This window comes from Osmia lignaria, chromosome 6 (genome assembly GCF_051020975.1).
Source record: "Osmia lignaria lignaria isolate PbOS001 chromosome 6, iyOsmLign1, whole genome shotgun sequence".
In the NCBI taxonomy this organism is placed as follows: domain Eukaryota; kingdom Metazoa; phylum Arthropoda; class Insecta; order Hymenoptera; family Megachilidae; genus Osmia; species Osmia lignaria.
Genome location: NC_135037.1, coordinates 6,707,083 through 6,727,247, shown reverse-complemented (window position 1 = coordinate 6,727,247; position 20,165 = coordinate 6,707,083). Strand labels below are relative to the sequence as shown.

General features: G+C 39.0%; 1 protein-coding gene and 1 non-coding gene across 2 annotated transcripts in view; one reads left to right on the top strand and one right to left on the bottom strand.

The window, feature by feature from the left end:
* Positions 1 to 20,165, top strand: part of alpha-Man-Ia (alpha-Mannosidase class I a) — a 350,946-nt gene that overhangs the window by 34,258 nt on the left and 296,523 nt on the right. The window lies entirely within an intron of this gene.
* On the bottom strand, positions 7,846 to 7,916 carry TRNAG-GCC (transfer RNA glycine (anticodon GCC)). The gene has a single exon. It is a non-coding gene; the product is annotated as a tRNA-Gly (tRNA).

Genomic DNA, 20,165 nt, shown 5'->3' with positions numbered 1-20,165 from the left:
GTAATTGCTAGAAGGAACGACAGGAACCGTGAAAGTTCTTCGAGCCACCGAAATTCATTCGCTTATCTTATCTCGAAGAAAATTGCACGCAAATGGACGGGCTGATACGGCAGCCTTAATTAAAGCGATACACACACCCTGGCTCGAGTTGGCCACGTTCATTTCGCGAAATAGGAAACACTAATTCGAAACGTAAATTCGCGACGATGAGCTACGAGACTCTTGCACCTGCAGAGATGTTCTTGTTCCACTGTCAGGAATAATAGGGGCAAAAAATTAATTAGATCAAGATCACGATGAATCGTTTCAATTATCTGTTGTGGATCTGTTTTGAGTACCATTTCCATGTTCAATGGCCATTATAGAATCTTCATACAAAGAAGATAATTTCAATGTACCAATTCTTTCATTATTCAAAAAATATTTCTAATTAGATAAATGAACGAATTTTTAATAATATCGATAATTGATACCTATAGAAATTCACCTTCACATTATTGTCATGGGACTTCAGGTGTAAAGGGGTTAATCAGAGCTAACAAACACGTTCGCGGGCAAGAAGTTAGTTTAGAAAGACGTTTGGAATTTCAAACGCGTTTTCACCGGAAGTTACAACTATTTGTTTCAAAAGTTTCAGCCGCACATGTGGCCAGGAAAACTAGCGATTTGACGATCGTGCGAGGAATAAAAATGGTTGAACGTGCAGGGATCAAGCTATATCTGCAATGTCAGGTGGGAAATCTTAGGATCTTAGAGGAGGGTTCGCAACGAACGCAGTCTAATTTTATGCATCGCTGATCGTCTCGACTGCGGTGGAAAGGGCAAAACGGATTACCACGATGCACACGAGATTGTTATCCCGTGTTTGATGGTTTCGTTGCAATGTCACGGACAGTCTGAATCCTTTTTTTTTCCTGTTCACGCTTCGATGATTCCCTCTGTATTTGCATAGGGACAGATGGGCGCACACGCGTGCAATCTACCTTCGAAAAGGGATGAAGGAAGTCTTGACATCTTGTCAATGGACATTTCACGAATTTACCTTTGGTCCTTGATAAATGGTTGAAAGATTCTTGTTGCAACTAAAAAAATATTTACTTATGAATATAATCAAAGGTGACGTATTTGAACGAAAAATTTGAGTGTTCAAAGGATTTCGAATTTATTATACTCGAGTGTAAGATGATTCAGAAATCATCATTTTCAGATAACCAGATTACTCGAAAATTGCAACAGTTTGTCTCTCGCATAACATTGTTACGAGCCCGGATGTAAAGTTCAAAGTTTGCAACTCGTGGGATGAGTTGACGAATAATTATGCTTGCTGTAGCATCATGCATAATTTGCATTCATAGGGGAACAGAAACTTAACATTAATGGTGGTGTTTCGTTTCTGCAACGGTGGAAAGATGATTCTACAATAATTTTAAATTGCAGTGTTCCTTTTTCTATAAATTTCAATATTATAATAAAAATTTTCTTTAGAGGTATTAATAAAAATTTAGAATGAAATTTAAGACACTTTTAATTAAAATGATAAAATTTTAATTTGTTTATTTAGATAGAAAGTTACTTTGATTGGTAGATCGAACCTTCAGGATTTTGTACGCATATTTGTACGTGTTTCATATTATTCTTGTCACATATTCGAACCCGCCGACCGTGATTCGTGCAACAACCACCGCGTTCCTGTATTTTATATTTAGTCACGAACATCCGCAGTTTTCTCGTTGCCATGTTCGTCGAATACCGATCGGCTGATTCTCGTATAAACAAGGTGAACGAGTTTCTCGAATAAACTGATCAAAATAGTTTCCACTTTCACGCGAACTTCCCTCGAACCAATTACACTTGTCCATTTAAGTTAATCTTGATTAAAAATATAATTTCCTGCTTCATACAGCAATTTCAATTTTTTAAAGAAACTTTCAACGTTAATTTATCGAAAAATATTACAAAGTAAAATGTGTATACTTTTTCTAGTATTTGCTTTCATTATCCACTTTTCAACGCGTTTCCTAAAAATTTTCACAAAAGGGCGAATTTTCTTGTATAGTCTCGATCGAATTTCCGGATGCTCGTAAAAACAAATTCGTCCAAATGTTTTCGCACAGGACATCTCCCCGAGGATCTGTTTGGTTTAAACGACAGAGGAGAGGAAGCCACTCGCTTATTGGATGAAAACAAATAAGGGAAAAGTCTCAATCGTCGCAATGTGAACGAGCTTCATAAAACTGATCGACCGAGACGAAAAAGCGTAAGATGGACCGTCCTCTTCTTACGATTTTTTCCTCCGTTCCTTTCTTTCCCTTCGCGTCCTTCGATTATCTTCCCTTTGACCGTCTCTTCTCTTTTTCCCTTCGTTCCTGGGAAATTACAGTGCTACCGCAATCATCCTGTTTCTTCGAATTTCAATGGATTCGCGACGTTTTCCTGGTGATTGCAATTAACGACACCACGTTACCGGGAATTCGTTATTGCAAAATGATGGTAGACTCGAGGTTGTTGAACGACACACGCCATACGGTATTCTCTTCACTCGATTTATTGCTTCGTCTGTAACTTAGGGCCAATTAGACTCGAGTTAAAGTGTTTTTAGAGCTCTTTATTTGGTCAATGTACAGCTGCTTGGAAAATGGTACTTTTTGCTAGATGGAACAGGTTGATTTATTAAGGAGGCTAAGAAATAAAATTTTGTTTATTATTTATTAATGTTTTTTCAGTAATAATGACAACGAACCATAGAGAGAGTCAGAATTTAAACTGAATATTTTCATTTTTTAAATTTTACATTGTTCTTTTACAAATTATTCTTTTAATATATGAAACATTGTATATTTTTATTAATAGATATATGTACATCTAGAAAATGAGAATAATATGAAATACAAAATTAAATAAAAATTGGGGCTCTCTTCATGGTCCGCCGTTCAAGGGTTAAGAAGGCTAAGAAGTAAAACTTTGTTTATTATTTGTTAATTTTTATTTGTAATAGTAATATTTTTCTATTTATAATTTGTTTATAAATTCATTATGATATTTATCTTATTCATGGTAAAATAGCAAAAAGTGAAATTTTTCTCAGCATTACCGTCTGCGTTTCTCATCTGTCGTTTCCATCGAGCTCTTTCTCGCGACGCAGCATTCGTGGCCTTTCTTCTGACATTTCTACCGTGACTGACGGTTTTCACGGACTTTAAAAGTGACTGTATAACGCAAAGGGCTGGCACTTAGGTCATGGGTTGTCTCGAGAGGTGCTTGTTACAACGTAAAGTACGTTCCTGGTGCATGAAAATACCGGGCTAAGTATCGTTGCTTGTTTCTCTTTAGAATTGTCTAATCGAAAAAGACATGAAACATTTCATAATATGTGTTATTCATAACATTTTCGACTAAATTACCATTTAATTAATTCCATTGACGCAATAATAAGAATAATTAACATCAATTGTATATTAAAATGCTTCCGAACAAACGGACGGAAACGGTAAAATATTCCAAGCGTCGCGACATTTGGCATAAAAATTATAATAAAAATAAGGGGAAAGAGGAAAATTGGTATCGTTATTCGTCGAAGTAACCGTGACACGTTGTGTCTCTTTGTCAGCAAGTCATGAAACATCGACATGAGCGAGACACGCAGCCGGTGTTTGCAAATGATACAATGATAAAGATGCAAATGCATACCGGTGCAGCCCGTATGCAAAGCGACCGAAGCTCTCTGTTACATCTCTTGCGGGTGCATCCCGTGGCCGGCTCGTAAACTAACAACATTTCGCTTTCCTTTGATGTGCACGCGGCTCACTCGTTGTTTCCCGTCTTTTGTAAACGTCGATACCTGGATAGAATCGCCGAGGGGGTAATTGGATTTTGTAATTACCTGAAAATTTCATTACCGTTCAAATTAATTACCTACTTGGTCACTTGGATCTTTTATTCTTCCATCGCAATTATAATCAAAAAATTTTTTAATTATACAGTTTTTATCTTCGTTCTTCTTTTCGAGTTTAATTAATCGCAGTCAATTTATCAAACATCATTGTGCTCTGAAGCTTGAAAAGAAATGGTGCTTACGAAAGTAAATTGCAGTGTCCGAAACACGTGTCTGTCTGAAGGAGCCCCTTTTTCGAGCGAAATACAGGAACGTTTTATACGGCTGCTGGGACAGAAAGTGGGCCGACGATATCCACCCTGAAGAGTCACAACTCGCGAACTGGATTACTGAGTTACAGGCTCCGCGAGTGGTCGGTCCAAGAGGACATTGCGATTCGCGCACATCCCCCGCGTTGCATTGTTATCGTTCGTAAGTTAGACATGCCCTCGGGACATTGGAACCATTGTTCTCGAAGATTCCCAGCCGGAGGAAACTTTTTCACCGAGTTTCGCTACAAATTGGCTTACCTCGAGCTTTCTTTACTGATAACAAAAGGACAACGTTTTCCACGCTGGGAAACAAGCGTTTTCAAATTTCTTCGTTCTGATCATTCTTAATTGTCGAATGGCTCGTCTGGAATTTTAAGATTACAGAAATATAAAATCTTATCCAATAATTAAAGAGAACTAGTATTTAACATACGTTCCTGTTCGTCCGTTCATAAGATTTAATTATTTTAAGAAAGAAAATAAATTTTCAGACAACTATTATAAGTTTGTCTGTATAATCCTTCTGAACGATTAAAAACAAGGCCAGACATATAATTTGTATGTTTCTCCTCGGAGTATCGTGAAATTATTGATTCAGCCGTGATCCAATTAATTGATCCGATTGAAAACTAGTTTCGTCCAAGAGAAATACCTCCTCGGAGGTGGGCGCATGCATATTTGTTGCACGCTCGGCTATTTATTATACTCCGATAAGCGGAAGCAAGTATCTAAAGTGTCCGTTTAAAGGGAATTATGGAATGTAGGTCATCGACTATCTCTCAGGGCCAGTAACGAGATCGATTTAATCTCGAAAGGCTATTCTTGCCAAACAGTGAATTAATCTTATCGATACTTCGGTTCGTTCGCGTTCTCTTTATCGCTCGATCGTCGATTCGAGTGTTTCGCCTTGGCTTCGTAATTTACCGGAAGAAGCTCGATGAATTTTCAGGGAATTTTTCTTTTCAGCAACTGGTGATCAAGAATTCACGGTGTACCGTGTGCGTTAACGTATCGCAAAGCTGCCCACTCGTTTACCGGCGACCGCAGAATCTTGTTAAACGCTCGGAACTTACGCAACGATTTTCCATGGCTCACCGCTTTCCGTTCCCCTTTCGTCGTCGATTAATCGAACGGCCAAGCCACCGTTCTGTCCACGAGTTTACGCGGTCAGTGATTTATTTTGCGCCCGTCCGCCATCGAAAACCCGATCGAGCCTTCCTCTCGAATGTTCATTCCCGATTTCGACCGTGAAACGCGAACTGGTACTGGTTCCATGGCCCTGATACACTTTGGTGAGCCGATTTTCAGCGATTGCTTTTTTCCTCTTTTTTAATGCGTTTCGTGAGAGACAACGCTGAAAGATTTTCGGACTGCGCAGACAATTTCGGCTGATTTTGTTAAGGATTAAATATTGATTTATCGGTGGGATGGAAAGGATGTATTCGGAAATTCAGGAAGCGCTTTTGTTATTCAAAGGAAAAGTGCAATTGCACTTGTTAAATGTAGTTGAAAAATAAAATTTAATTTTGATTTATCGATGAGATGGAAGATGAATTGAGAAATTCATGAAGCGCTCTTATTATTAAGAGAAAAAGTGCAATTGCATTTTCCTGATGCACCGTTGCACTTGTCAAATGCAATAGAAAAATAAAATTTAATTTTGATGGGGTGGAAAGAATGTATTGAGAAATTTAAAAAGCGATTTTGTTATCAAGAGAAAAAGTGCAATTGCACTTTTCTGGTGCATCGTTGCACTTGTTAAATGCAGTTGAGAAAGAAAATCCAATTTTGTTTGTTGGTTTTAATCTTAACTTCATTAAATCTATTTTATTATTAATTATCGTTTGATCGATCTCGAGAGCCGATGAAACGTCGAGATGGAGAGTGACACGCGTTGCGAGATGAAAAGGCACGCAAAAGGGTGGAGGCGCGAAAAAATAATGGCAAGGAAGAAGGAGGTCGCGTTCCTGGGCGCAGTATAAGCATCGCGTGCGTCCAAGCCGGTTCTACGGTCGATTACAGCGTGACAAATTGTGTCACGCTAAAATGCCGCCTTCTACCTGGCGACAATGCAATTGTCGTCCCCTTTGCCTCTTGGCGAACCCAACGCTCTCTCCCGTAGCAAAGCGCGAGCCACGCTAATCTCCGGTCCGCGCAAATGCGCAAATATTTGCGGGGGTCTTGTCCGTGGAATTGCATTTCCGTTACGATCGTTCGTGTAAATAGCGAAGCTAGAAAGTGCTTCGTGTTTTGGTTGCTCGAACAAATGGGTTTAACGTACTTAGCGCCGTTGTATAGCCCGCGATTGTCGGGCAGAATTGAAATTCCCCTTTGGTAGCAAGCTGGTTCCCGCGAACCGTTCGGACGTTTTGTTGCGCGAGATTGTTGGTTACGAATAGTTATTTGCAATCGGGGCCTCGTGAACCTTGCGAAATGAGAGTAAATAATGAGAATTTGCGGAAATGTTAACAGATGTGTATTTCAATTTTCCTGCTATATCATGTAAATAATTTACTATTCCTAAAGTAATTCGATTTTGTAGTGGTTCATTAGTGGTTCATTTGAGGCGTGAAACACGCTGAGTGTCACAGTGTAAATGGACACGTATGGTCAGACATACTGAAATTCTACTTATTAAGGCTACGAATTGTTAATTTTCAAATTTCAACTTCCAAATTAGTATCTCATATTATTAATACAATAGTAATATTATTCAAAATTTATCTTTTCTTTTCTTCCATTAATTATTTGATTAAATTATATTTCAAGCATATTTGACTGCCATGGTATTAAGATCAAAATGAAGATTTATAGTAGGTCGTCTCAAAAGTTCATGATGTTTATTTTATCTATAGAATTATGTATAACTTCTATTCTTGGGCCTTCTATTTGGAGCAGTGACTGAATAGTATACCAGAATTAAATTGTTAAATTTAGACATGTATTCATGGAGCAGAGTTATATGTATGCGATGATGGAGATGATGTGAAAGTAGTTTGATAACTTATGGTTAACATCTGGCAAGCAGAGATGACCTAGAAATCTGGAAGGCTTCATCTGAATCCCATCCGTGGATTAACCTCTCTACGTCAATTAATAGTTTTGTTGTTTATACAGATGAAAGTAGTACAAGTCAGTTTATTCTGAAACTATAATTTGAAATGATTAATGAAAATATAGGAGGAGATTTAATTTTGTACTTAGATGCACTTGGACATATTTAGCTATTTGAGCTTAAAAATATACTAATTTTATTTAATTATTATACAATGAAAGATTGTGATAAAATAGTAAATCGAAACTGTACAAATATCAGTAATGAATTTATGAAAATTCGCGTGTGAAATTTCTTTGTTTCGCGTGTTTATCATAAGAGCATCTCCAAGGCACGTACGATTTTCTCCTGCTTTTCGCCAGATGTGGCCACCTTACTATTTCATTCATAAATTCCTCATTCTTTTGCTAATTTGTTCATTATGGATCTCAATTCTGTTGTAAGAATAATAGTTCATTGTTCCAAGTTACTTGTCTAAATCTCCAACTTTCCTGTAGTTCATTCATTAACAAATTAGGAAACTATAAGATAACGACACTTTAATTGATTTTAAATTATTGGAAGTAGTTCATTTTTTCTATAAGTTCAAAAGGAATTCAATTAAGTTATGTATGAATGTTGTTAAAATATGCAAAAATGAAAAATTTTGCATCGGCCGGGAATCGAACCCGGGCCGCCCGCGTGGCAGGCGAGCATTCTACCACTGAACCACCGATGCTTCGAATGTACGTCTCTAGTTCCAGCTTCACGGGGAAGTCAAAATAATTTATTTACTATAAATTAATACTTAATTTAAAGAAATTATAAAACAATTGTTAGAAAAATCGAAGTAGGCAAAAGATCGAGGCAGGCTATGTGTATTTTGTCAGCGCGTTTCCTCTTCTTAAGGGACAGAAGAGCTGAGCAATTTTAGCTGATTACAAACCGATGCTATGTATTTCAATCAACTAGAAATTGCATAATCCCCTTCTAATTATATCCTTTGATCACTCATCTTCAGTTTTCATTTCTCAATTAACACAAATTGATTAGCAAAATTCCCAAAAATGTACAGAGTTCCAATTTTCAACGTTTCAATCAGCTTTCATTGATTTTCCTTTCAAGACCAGTCACATTCTCGAATGCCGGTGATAAAACCGCAATCCAAGAAAATTACTCTATTCTTTAACCACGATCCCTTTAATTTCCTTGCACAATAGCCAACAATAGAAACAATGCGAACGAACCAGGTAGAGAAGAAGCAGGAAATAAGAATCCTCCAGTCATCAAAAACGAGTTCTCCTGGAAGAACACGGTATCCTCGCAAATGAACGTTTTAATTAACGATACCTATTTGGTGCGAGCAGATTTCCCGCGGAGAATCCGGGAAATCTGCCGCGGTTGGTTATCTTGTAAAGTATAAGCGTTTCATCGCACAGCTCGGTGATAAGTTTCGTTGCTCGCGAGGGTCATATCGCACGAATCTCGTCTACGTGGTTGATACGAGATCAGAGATAACGAGCGTTTACTTCGGAGAGGATTTGAACTTCGACTCGCAAAGCGAGTGGCTCTCGTTTCACCGCTATTGTCTGACAGTGGGGTGAAACCACCCTTCTCTCCTACTCTTACCGAGACTCGCTCTAATGCTAACTTGAGGCTTGTAATTAGAGCAACAATGCTACAGCCTCTCTCCTTCGTAGCCGCAAAACTTTCACGGCGTGTTATGCAATTATTATAAGTCTCCGCGACTGCACGGAACTCTCTCTAACGATTGAAACTGCGGCTACGAGAGTCGTATGCGTTGACAAACTTTTCTAATGCCTATTAATGTTTACTCGAGAATTCTTGGTTATTAGAGCGAAAGGAATTTAGTCGTTTTATAAACTTCTTGTTAGGTATTTCAACGCTTTAAAATTTTGAAAAAGAATAATTGAAAAATAAAGCTACGAGGACCGTATGCGTGGATAAAGTTTTCTAATGCCTATTAATGTTTCGGTCGAGAATTTTTGGTTATTAGAGCGAAAGGAATTTAGTTGTTTTATGAACTTCTTGTTAGGTATCTTAAAACTTATAATTTTTAAAAAGAATTACTGAGAAAATTCTAAGAAATTAAAAAATGAAATAATTTCAAAGTGAAAAAGGTGTACACAAGCCATCAAAACGGTTCCAGATTACGTCAAACTCGTTCACTTTTATAATCCTTTTTTCTCACTTCGCATAATTCCGACGACTCTACCGAATAATCTTTAATTCCACGGGCCGTCTTACGAAATCACGATCGATCGGATTTACTGTTTTCGATTCTGGAATGTCAATGGCCGTGACGAGGGAGGCAGGTGGAGAGATCGTTTTCTAAATCTCCAATAGTCGTTCGCCTCGCCGTGGAACATCTTGGGTACACGAAGTCGTCGACGTGATTCTGAACTCAGGTCCAACTGGACGACTGATGGCAGACAAGAGGCCGGACAAAAGGAAAAGTTGAGGGGCCCTAATACGCGAGAACGGCCGTGTAAACCGTCAATCCGGCACTTCTGCTAACTTCCACGTCAATCTGTGTAAGCTTCTTTCAGAGGCTTAAGATGACCGTGGATTCACGACAGAAAAGGAACACTCGAACCCGTAAATGTTTTGAAGATAGTTTGAGCATCGGGAACGCCTCTGCTTGAACCTGTTAGTAGTTCAGGGTGGTCCATTTTTAAAAGCCGCATTTCTTGGCTACCATTAATGATAAGGTTCAGCAATAGCGTTATACTTATATCACTTATTTGATAACAAGTTTTAGTAAAAAATTCAGTATAAACTTTAATTCATCCTTCAAGATTCAAATTAATATATCGTTAGTTAAAAATTCCATAATTTCATCGTTTCTTGAATTCTTCGAATTATCAGATATAAAACAATGACTAAGAACCGAATTCAATTCTTATACCACACTTCAATCCCTAAAAACCATCTGCGCAAGAAACTCAGCAATCAGCGTCCAGTCACGAAGAAATCTCATCAAACGTCCCAAAAAAGCCAGCATTGATTCTTTTATAAAAAGACGTGACAAGAAGACATCCTCCATTTTCTCGATCATCTACACTGTCTCTTGACTAATTAATGAGATTAATCAAAAAAGCACGTATCTATAAAAAAATTTCATTTTCTATTCTCATAGAATATTCTCCTCTTAACAGCTTAAATTTGACAAATTCACAAATTTCTTTAGATCTAATTAACTTTTATCCCAAGGATGACAAGTCGATGAAAGAAACCGATCGACACCTCTTCACCCTTTTGAAGAATCTTTTAATAAATTCCAATGATATTATATTACACACCGCGAAGTGTCTCTAGCAGACGGTTTCAACGTGGCGAATAATCCCGATAGATTTTCACGAGGAAGGCGACAATCCTCCTCGTGCAATATGGTCGTCTTCGTCGATGGGGACTTTCCTTCCTCGCTATAATTTGTCGCAGGTGGTTCGTCCCGACACCCCTTAGTCTCCGGGAAATCTGAGTCTTACATCGAGATCCGTTCCAGCCGGTGGCTTCTCTCTTCGTTTTGTCCTCCCCGGCTTTTCCCGTTTTCCCCCCCTCATTCCCTTTCTCGAGAGATAAATGCGAGCTAAAGGGAGCAACTGTTCACCGTTCCCCTTGAAATTTCATTTCGGTTTTTAGCGACGATGATGATCCCTCTTACCCTTGCCCGGCTAAGCTTCAGCATCCGTAATCTCGGCCCTCTGTAATTAAATCCTTCCACTTTATTTAGCCGGATCACGGCTGGGACGACGCGTTCAACGGTCTTTATACCTGTGCTTATTTCTGTCCATGGTTTTTGGAACGGTACCGGTTGAGTGGCTTTTCTTGTTGAATTCCAATTAGCACGTAATGCAATCCGTTTGTCAGACCATGGCTGGGAAAGTAATTTCAACCTTCGCGTTTTTCATGTAACTGTACCGTGCTTTGTACCCGGGACTTTGTAACGAGAAAATCGTATGAAAGTGTAATTACAAATGGGTCGAAGGGTTGGGAATAATATTAAAGTAATGTGTGCAGCTGTTGACCCCCGTGCAATGATTGACTCTTTTCGTAAAGAATTAAGAAATATAATATATGCGTTTTTTAACTTCCGGATGGCGGACCATGGAGAGAGCCCCAGCCACAATTGTAATTTAATTCTGTACTTCATATTATTTTCATTTTTTAAATTTTACACTGTCTCTTCGAGATCTTCCGTGTTTCGAATACTCTTCGTTCCAAATAGAAATATAGTTAATTTTGTAAAAAATGCATTATACTATATTTTTTACTTTTTTTAGGAAATTTTTTTAGAAAATTAAAATAAAAAAGTCTAGAGTTACATTTAAATTGTCACGTATTACATTTAGGAATAAATATTCCATAATTTGTCAAGTTTGAAAATTATACCCCCGTTTTGTCATCTTCAAAATTAATGCTTTCAGCGTGACGTGCGAGCATCTGCTTCCTTTTTCCCTATTCAAATTCACGGATCCAACTTTCCTTCGTTTCTCTCCGCGAAACGGTGGAAAATCATTTTCTCTAATTACCAACTTTCCGTGAAAGTTGTGCCCGACGATCGTACCGAAAGTTGGCTCGTTTTCTTGTTCGCAAAGATGTTTCACCGTGAAAGACAAACATTTTCGACTGATGGATGAAACGTAAACTCCGTCAGCTGGCGTTTTCCTTGCAATTAGCGGTGATCTTCGATCTGAACTGTTATTATTCTCGTCTGTCGTTGATTCGCAACCAGATGATCCTGAAGTGTAACCGTCTTCGGGAAGGATCGATATTGCCTCGTCGAAATTGCTTCGACGTTAACGAGCCAGCCCGACCGAACTGATTACGGGAACCTCCTAATTGTCCTTTTCGGTTAAAGGCTTTCTTATTTTACGCAGCTAGACCTACCCTTTCTGACCCTTCGATGGGATTTCTTCTGCCTTGGATCGTACTCGAACCGGATTAACTTTGTCTCGTCTTGATTTTCTGGATTACTTGTTTCGACCCTCTAATTGCACGGCACACAGATTAAAATTTGTCTCTTTATTTTATTTATCTTCTTGGGCTATATTCGTCAAATTAAGAAAAATTAAAATTCCATTGTTAATGATAGTTACACCTTTAAACAATTTAACCCTTTCGCCAATGATAAGCTTGCAAAGATTGCAAGGGTCCCACTTTAGATACTCATTAAAAAATTTAAGTTTCTAATTTTCAAAAATCGCAATTTTATAGCGTTTAGGGAAGGAAAATTCTGAAAATTAAAAAATTAAAAATATCAATGCAACCAAAGTGCATCAATGGCACTTTAAATCGGGCAGGTAGAAATAATTTGTAAGCTTTCGTTTGAAATATTTAAACGAACCTAGTATTCCTTGGTGAATCGAAACACGCGACAGGGTTAATAAATCTCACCCTCCCGGTCCGAGCGGCGGGCTCAGCCCCGCGAAAGGAACGCGCTAAGCGATCCGACAGGGGCTATAAATTTTTATTAACTTCTCGGCCCTCTGTGGGCCGTATCGCGAGCAGCGAGGGATAATCGATTTCCAGCCAGACATATCGTGGATTTCCGCGAGCGATCCCTGTCGCAGTCGATAAAGCCGGTTCCCAAAGCCCCTCGGGCTGGCCGATAACACGACGCTGGATCGACGTTTAAGCGAGAGGTCACGAGGACGAGGCGTTTGCGAGATAAGGCGGAACGGGCGGGCACATAAATGGCGGCGGTGCTGGTGAAACGGATAAAAGGGTTCGATCAGCTCTCCGCTAGACGCTTTCCTGCCGTATACCGGATTATCCTCGAGGTTTTGCCGAATTACGAGCGGGACTGTCTCTTCGGGGATGATCCGGCGGTCATGCGCCTCTCCTTTCCAGGATGGCTGCACCGGAAATCCATCCAGAGAGTACCGTCGACTTATCGACGTCCTCCCGTCAATGGCCTCTTACGTTTTTGCAAGGAGAAACGCTCTCTTTCTCCATGTGAACGCCGCGAGGAACTAGTTTTTCGTTATTACTCGTGCACCGAGAAGTTCTACCTCGAAGAAGATATGTCGTTAGGTAATTTGTTGGTGGAGTTGGTAGATGTCTTTGGGGTGCTTTCTGACGTTCGCGATTCGAGGTTGCCTTCAAAGGAAAGTGTTTGGGGTATGAAATTAATTTTGACTGTGTGGAAGGGTGCATGCCAACTTGGAAGTTGCTATCATTCCTGGCTTTTGGTGGATTTGAATGGGGTAAACGAGTTAAACCTATGACTGGGCTACTTGGATGCTTGGGTACCCATTTATATATTGCGAAGTTACCTTCTTTCTTTTTTTTTTTAAATATTATAGTTATTATTACTATATTTAATTCCTTTGATGAATGTCCACAACCCTCGGTTTGTAGGAAACATATTAAAAACGTATTAAACAAATTTAACCCAGAGGTGGGCTACTTGGGTGCTTAAGTACCTATTTCTATATAAAAAACTAGCTCTCTTTCTTTTTTTTAGAAATGTTATGCAACCATTACTTTTTTTTATTACTGCTGTATTTAATTCCTTTGATGAATATACCCAACCCTTAGCCTCTAGCAAACATATTAAAAACATATTAAACGAGTTTAACCTAGGGATGGGCTACTTGGATGCTTGGGTATCCATTTTTATATTGGAAAATTACCTCCTTTATTTAAAAATGTTATACAACCACTACTTTGCTATTACTAGTATATTTAATTCCTTTGATGAATATCCCCAACCCTTAGTCTCTAGCAAACATATTAAACTTTCATAACGTGTAATACTAATTACGAAAAGTCAACTGTGAGGAGAAAACGTCAGATCGAGAAAAGTTGGAAGAATGAAGGAAGCAGAGAGGTTGCAAGTTTAATGTAGCCTCGTTAGGCCGAAAGGGGTTCTCTACAATGAAAGAAATCGTCCAAGTCGGTGGAATCAAAGTGAAAATGTCGCATCTTCGTGATCTCTGTGTCTGTATTCGCGTTGGGATTAATCTCTTTGAATCGAGCAATCCTTCGTGCTGGCTCCCACGGGAACGTCTGCGGCGATTTGTCGTGAAACTGGAGGACCGTAACGCGGTTAAGGACTTTTTCTCGTTACCTGCCGCGCTATCCTCGTAAACGAAGTGGAAGGAAAAAAGAAGTTCCGGGGAAAAAAAAGTTGTTAATATGATAAGTTTGAACGTTGATGAATTAGGATGGGTCCAACTGGTTAGATGATTCCTCCCGCATGGACGTTCATGAATAATGGATGATCAACTTCCGGAAAAGGGTTGTTGACGCGTTCAGTAGGGCAGCTTTTTCCGAGGACTTTTCTATTTAGCGATATGGAACAAATGTGTCCCGTAGAATCTTTAATTAAATACATCATTATGATGAAATTTAGAAATATTAACAATTCGTGTTACCCAAACTTTCATAATTTTATTAATTTCCTAATTTTCGATGAGTTGAATAGAAACCTCTGTTGATGAGAAATTATCGAATTTGAAGGCTGATAACGTACATCAATATCGCAATTAATATTTGTTTGCAATAATAGGCATCATATGTCAGCTAGTGGATACTGTTGTTCAAATTAATTAATTACAGTGATTAATGAATGAATCCGTAGAGCTGTTTAACAGATTTCTGAATAAAACAGAGAAGGGTATAATTATAAGGTTTCATGTCAAAAAATCAATTAATCAGAGACCATTACAATGTTCAATTGTTACTAAATAATCGTTGAATTGAAATAAACAGTTTGCACATGGTTACTATGATAATTATACGACATAAATCTTGCTTCGAGCAGCATATCAGAATTAACAGGATGAAGTTTATAGTTGTTACCAGTTTTCTTTGGAAGTGGTTCAAAAATTCCCATGAAACCTGTAAGATTCCCGGATTGGCCGGTTTCCTTTTCAGGACGGTTAGGTTCGATGGCGAAATTATTGCACGTCGAATTCGCGAGGGGTCTGGAGCGCGAAGAGAAGTTTTCTTTTTCGCGAACAAGTATTACGTGTTCGTTCGACAGCGTATTCTTTAAAATGGCCGCAGAAATGCGAAGTAACGTTTCCTTTCAACGCTAAAGAGATCGGCCCCGTGAGAAATCCGAAAAGTCTCGAGGTATGCGAAATTGTAGGATATTGATTTCCCTTGAGAGATACCGGCCTAAAAAGTGTCGAAAAACTGGACAGACAGGAGACAAACGAAGCGACAGGAATATTTCATTATATCGGTGAACTAGTTCCACGAATGAATATTAAAGGAAAGAAAAAATCGCGTAGACAAGTTGCATCGTGGAACGGATTTTCACGTGTGCATTAAATGCGTTTTTGAAATTCATCCAGACAGAATTACTATCCTCGTTTCACGGTAATTTGAAACTTTTTAATGAGTTTAATATATTCCTGTCCGAGAGATGGTGACAAAATTAAATAATTTTACCTTTTCGGAGGGAACAATGCGGTCTCTTCTTTCGTTACAATATATCTCATTTCTGTTTCCTTTTTCCCCTACGATTTACATTAGCATCATTTTTATATAGAGTTCTATGCTTCTTTCCGTTAAATACACATTTTACAACGTTATCTTCATCATTTGAAATGGAAAACAAAAATAGGTGCGAGGTTTTCGTGTTGAAGACCAAAAATTGTAAGTCCCACTCGAGATGGAGAAAATAGAGTCCAAATACCGTGCGTCGCCGACCTTCCGGACGAATCCATAATATCTACAGAAACGCTAAGCTGTATCTCGAACAATTGATTCACTGCCTTTGTAAGTAAAAACCGGGTCTTATTGCTGTTTCAATTTGTCGAAGTGGAAATTGAATTACAAAACTGCAATGTTGTTGAGGTTTTCACCAAACCCGAATTACGACACGTTCAGACAATTTCGGGGAACAAAAGTCTCCGAGAAACGGAAGGTTGGAACGTGAACGTTACAGAAGCCGGAAGGAAAAGTGAAGAACGAAGAATAAAATCGTCGAGATAAATCACGGAGTAGACGGGCGCGTAGAGGCAGCCGAAATTCGACGGCGACGCGCGTCACGACGCTCCATTTGCCGGTGAAATTGCGGAATCTCTGGGAAAGCTGGCTAACGCAGAGACGACATGATGCATCGTTTCGCTGATTTAAGGCGTTACGTCGTTTGCACTTGCACACCGTTGTTGTATTTATTATCGTCTCGCGAAACGCGGACATGTTTATTGTGATTGGCCGTCCAACCTGAAGGCCTTGCTTCGCGCTCCTTTGAGCTTTTAATTTAAACGCTGGACGGTAGTAACGCCGACTCGTTAATGGGATACGATCCTTGACGGAAGATTTAAACGCCTTCGATCAGCGGATCTTAATGGCAGCAGCTGTTAATAGGTGCGATATTTCCTCGCTGAGAAACCGAGAGGTATTTGTCTCTGTCCATCTGCGGGCGTTAAAAGATGCAGAAATGCTGGAACTGCGGAGAAAATGGGTGCTAAAGAAGTAATGGAAACTGTGTTGAACTTTTGGGAATTGAATGTGTAACAGATTCCACTGTCGGTCGTTGGAGAATTTTAAAGTTGTTAAAATGGTAAATTATGCGAACTCTATGGGAAGACGTTGAAAATTTTAACATTTAAAAGAGAAGTGATCAAGTAGAGAGTATCTAATTATCTTAAGTAGTATAAAATAATACTGGACAGACAAAGTCTATGTCTATGTCTAAGTCATATGTCTATGTCCAACATCCCCAGAAGTTAGCCAATTTTCGTCGCTTCGGTGTTAACGAGATGCGCCGTAATTTCTGCACTAACCACCTGTGGAAAATTTGATACGTGATACCGTAACATATTCTCCTCGTGGAAATTAATGTTTACGACGGGTCTTACACAAGGGGTTGACGGGGATGGGAAAACTACGTAAGCAAAGATTCTGCTTTATATACCTCGAAAATTCTACATACGGTTTATTACTGAACGAATGCAACCAGAAGCGATGTTGCTTTGATATGCAAAGCATGGATGCCAATAAACGTGCATCGTGGCTTGCCATGTTAATCGAGATAAGAGTAGACGTGTTACATTGATGCCAGATGATAAGAATAGTTAGGTGAAGAGATTGAATCATTTTAATGATAGTGAATAGCTTGTCCGTGTAGGTAATAGTAAACTCTTGCTATATTACCGATTACGGTATTATTGCCACGGTGCGGCGGATCATGGAGAGAGCCACAACATTAATTTAATTTTGTATTTCATATTATTTTCTTTTATTTAAAAATTATACAGGGCAAAGATTTAAATTAAATTCTAAGTAACATTAATATGTACGAACTTCTATTATTCTAAATAATTCCGTTCATCGACTCACTAGGCTAAAACACTTGCTCGCCCATAATTCACCACTGTCAGTGGAAATGTCAAGAGGTCGACCATCATCGACACAGTTAACTTTCTAATTCCCGTCGGGTTTGTAGCGAATTCTCTCACGAGGGAAGGCGGAAGTCGGGCGTTTCAGTAATGGCCCCTGTTGTTGGCTAATTAATTAGCATAACGTCGCGTTATAACAAGGCGATAGCCGATGGCCGAAGTCACGCTAGGTGATTTTCGTGTCGCTCGTCACGAGCCGTCATCCCGTCACGGAACGCCATTCGTTAAGGCAAGCCACGCCGCGGCGCGCCGCGTCGGTCACGTTCGACTTGAACGATACATCGATCATGAAACGCGAAAATAGCCGCTGTCATGAACGAGCACCCGTCATTATCGGTGGCCCCTCGTTGACCCTGCGACTGTCAGTAACGTATGCATATAAGTTTCCCCCAGAGATCCGCTCGCTATCGTCGCTCGATTCCTCGCTTACACACTCCTATACGATTGATTTATAATGCATTACGACCCCTTTGTTTTTCTTTCCTCTTTCGAGCTGCGCTTCCCGCTGATGGATGGTTTAATTTATCGAGGAATAACAATGGGAATTTGGGGTGAACTCTTGGTGATGGAAAGCGGAGTTTTTGATTTATTCGTGTCGGTTACTGCCACGGTTGAAATGGATGCGTGTAGCAAGGTACAGTTGAAGAAAAATTGTTATTCGAAAGTATTTAACTCGTTTATTTAACCCTCGGACGGCGGACCGGGGAGAAAGCCCTAAGAGGCATATTTCATATTTTTCTCATATTTTCTTATGCTTATAAATTATTAAATAATACGTTAAATAATACATTTAGCTTTAGGTTAATGTCCTTCTACGTGTTTTGTAAATTTGGGTCTCGATTGACCCATACTGCGCTGTTCAAGGGTTAACGTTTAATCTACCACTTCGTGCCATTAGTATTCCAGTAAACGATGTTTCACGTGATAACGTGTTAATGAAAATTACTGAATTTACATGGCATTCAAAATGTTAGAGCATTAAAAGCTAAAGCAGCGAAATACTCGAGTATAGCTGCATCTTTTTTTCTTTTCTGAAAGAGTCCTTTCAAGCAGGAAATTAGAGGAGCTCTTTCAAGGAAAATCTTTCGCACGATCTCCTTTAGGAAGCATGAAATCGAAACGCGTGTTCTAGCGAGGAAAATTTATTATTACACCTACCTCGTGGAAATTCCTGGGCGAAAAGCGTGAATAGGTAAATCGTCGATAATCCTCGCCCGAGCGGATTATCGGTGACTAACCGACAACTATATCGGGTTCATGAATTTATTCCGAGTTAAATTTAACCCCGGTGTCGCGGTGACGTACCATTATGAATTAATCCAGCCGGAGCCGGATTTTAGAAAGCTTCGCGTTGATTACGGCTAAGCGGTCCATACTGTTTTCATATAATTAAAACTTGCGCGTGATGGAGACGAGTGCAAATCCTTGGGTTATCGTATTAAAGCTACCGCTTTCGATAGCATTTTACCGATCGTTCGCGTAATTAGCGCGTCAAAACATCCTTCCTGGATTATCGAACTTAATAATAGTTTCTCAATATAGATTCTGATTTCTAGCTGATAAAATGAATATTGATTTCAGTAATCGATATCATTTCTCAGTGCAATGATAATTAATTAATTAATTACGAGAAGGCATAATAAATTATTAATTACTGATTAGTATATTGATATGACACTGTCGAAACACTAATTTATAATAGAATACTTGAATTTTCAAATTCAATTTTCTAAAAAACGAAGCTCTCTATTTTTCAATTTTCTTTTCTTATCAAAATTTTACTAATCTAATGCGACGAATCACAGCATCGTTAAAAGTAGTGTAAGCGAGAACGAATAGCCAGGTCCTAGGATGGTGATGGGCATCGAAAATACTCGGTTACCCTCCTGGGACCGCGGATCGTTCGGGATAATTGAAACGTGTCTCCCCGGTATTATTTATCGCCGGCCATAAATCGAATTTACCTACCTGTATACCTTGTATCGAGGTCCGATTTATTGCACTCGTAAAAACGCTTCCGTTCCCTCTTTGACCCGGTTTCCTGTACGATGTCTCGTTAGACGAAACGTTTCCCTACCTGACGGTTTTCCATTTCTTTTCGTCGTGGCTACACGGTATCGTCGACGATCGTGTTCGGTTGCGAACACTTTTTTTTACAAACTGTCAACTGTCACAAAAAACCCATTGATTGAATTTGGTTTGCTGAAAATTCTGAAAATAATCCATAGCAATTTTTGAACCCAAATCTCAAATTTCTATTATATTAATTAATAAATGTCAGAATTCTTATTCAGGTGCTCCAAATTGGAGAAATTGATTGAATTTGATTTCCTAAAAATTCTGAAAAATAATCCACAGCCATCATTGAACCCAAATGTTAGATTTTTATTAATCAAGAAATTTCCATTTAAGTGCTTCAAATTGGAGAAACAAACTAATTGATATTTGCAACAGTAATAAATATCCCGGAAACGTCGTGTCTAATTTACCGATTACAAGAACCGATAATCATCGTTCGTTCGACTTGAAACGAGTTCTTGAGGAGCTGCTATCGTGAATCACGTTGTCACTTAATATTTATCTATCTGCTCGTTTATCTCCAT